Genomic DNA, 2,531 nt, shown 5'->3' with positions numbered 1-2,531 from the left:
GACCCCCACACACCAGCGGCACGCCGCCAGCAGGACCCCCACCCAGCAGGCCCGCCCGCCCCCCGAGAAAACTTGCTGCTATTTTCTTTGCAGACCTGCAGTGCTGATTACTATGTGTTTGTTTGCTCTTTTATTAATTCATTGTGGGGCCCGTTTTCTGAAAACAATAGCAGGTTGTTGGGACTGACTGCTCATTGTGGGGCCGGACGCCTGGACCCCACAAGGGAATTTGTTGTTTTTGTTTCAAGGTTCACGTTTAGGACTAAAGTGGGAATGGAGTTTCGGTTGGGGTTAAGTATAAATGGTTAGGGTCAAGGTAAGGGTCACGGTTAGGCTGTAAAAATCAGTTAGAAATGAATGGAAGTCAATGGAAAGGCCCCACATGTATACTGTGTAAAGTTGTGTGTTTTCTGCTTTGTTATGATAAGGGATGTTGTTGTTTGCTATAATCTGAGCTAAGAGGAGCATGTAGATGTTGAATAGGAGGGGCCCCAGAACGGAGCCTTGAGGAACCCCACATTTGATTTTTCTGGTTCTGATTTAAAGTTCCCCATAGAAGTCCCTGTCCTTCAGGTAGGATTTAAACCAGTCCAGCGCTGCACCAGAAAGGCCGACCCAGTTTTCCAGACGCTCTGATAAAATCAGCTCTTCCAGAGTCTGAATTTAGACAGATGTCATTTAACACCTTAATCAGGGCAGTCTGTGTACTGCCCTGATTAGTTTAGTACAGTTTAGTACAAAAGTAAAACTAAGTTTTTGTTAAATGGCATGAAATAACTTTTAAAATTCTATAATGAAAATAACAGTTATATGTAAAGAAAATAGTTAATGTCAATGAAAACAAAAAGAATATTGATTCGGTTTCATTTTGTTATAAATACAGAAGTGTGAATACTTTTAGAGTTCTAGTATTTTTCATTGATCATCTGATATCCAGTTTAATAGTCAGTGTCTTTTTTACAGCATTGTCTATCTATAGATACTAACATAGATTTTAACTTTAATCTAACTAACTCTAGATAATATGAACAAAACTGTTCCATGCAAAAAAAGACCTTTGGAATGTGTTACTTCTGGTGTCCATCAGGGGGAGCTGCAAACCCCTGCTTCTCTGGCCATGCTCTGAATGCCATGCTGTGACCATGGTACCATGGCTTGGCTATGAAGGGATCTGTGTGAGAAGGTGCTGGTTTTCCGAGCCAGCTGCTTCTCTCCACTCGGCAGACGCTGACGTCACAAAACCCTGTCTCTGTGTTGATCATTTCCTTTTAATCTTTTAAACTCACATTTTTCTGGATTAAAACCCAACAATATAACTGAAGTTGTCACATAGCCAACAAAAGAGGCCACCTGACTGTCACCAGCTAATCATACTAATGATGTCACCTTTGGACCCCCGGTTCCAGCGTTACATCCTTGTTTAGTCTGTTGTTAGACCAGAATTCAACAGATCTCCTGATGGCACGGAATGCCCTCTCATTAATTCTGCAGAGAAAGACTTGATTACTGAGCCCAGGACCCCTTACTGCTGAGAACAGCCTTTCCCCTCAGCACACATCGATTTCTCTAACCCTTTCTTACCCGTTCCCTTTCTGTCCAGGCCAGCGCAGCACACATACACACACCAGAGCACACATTGGCTCACACTGAATCACCAGAATATCATAGAATATCATAATACAGTCTATGATGAATGCTAACTAGACAGCTACCGCATACATCAAGTTACAATGAGACCCCTCCACAAAGAAATATGTAAATAGAGCTCCATATTATTTTAGGTTTGATCAAGAAAAAAAGCTGATCTTTCTTCTGTAGGGCGTCTCTACTCATTTTACCAGGTGTCATGAAACCGAATGTAACAGGATCAATATTTGTATAGTTTTTTTGGTCAAACCGCTGTTATTGTTGACAAAAGAGTGAGCAGTCTATGCAAATCAATATTTGAAAAAAGTGCTGAAAATTGAAAACATGTAGAATTAACCTGTTACTTATCGCCAATGATGGAAAGGTTGCCAGTCCATCACAAATCATGTAAAAATACACCTGGTTAAAAAACAAACCAATGTCAAAGTTCTGTGTTCACTGAGAAAAGAAGGTAAAAATCATTGTAGAATTTTTTTGGAATATTCTAAAATCCCAGGCCAATATATTTCAAGACACCAAGATATTTGGTCATTGTAATATTTTAATCAATTCTTTCTTTTTGCTGAGTCCCATTTACACTAGAGCACAGTAGGCATAGATGTACTGGGGTTTGCTGCCCTCTGGTGGCTAAAGTGTGAAGGGAGCCTAAAACATTTTTATATACTGTGGCAGTACTTTTACCACAGTAGAAGTAAAACTGTCCCAGATATTACACAATACGAATAAAAAAGGGTTTCATAAAAAGGCTACTTAAAATGATGACTAAATGAAAGTAATTAATAAAAATATGTTATTTTTATACACCTTAAAGTCCATAATCTGCTGCTTTAATGCTACAATTAGCCCACTGTGGGATAATAAAGGGATTTTCTATTCTATTCTTA

This window comes from Cyprinodon variegatus, unplaced genomic scaffold (genome assembly GCF_000732505.1).
Source record: "Cyprinodon variegatus isolate N-32 unplaced genomic scaffold, C_variegatus-1.0 Scaffold1455, whole genome shotgun sequence".
Classification (NCBI taxonomy): domain Eukaryota; kingdom Metazoa; phylum Chordata; class Actinopteri; order Cyprinodontiformes; family Cyprinodontidae; genus Cyprinodon; species Cyprinodon variegatus.
Note: the sequence above shows the minus strand (reverse complement) of the source record.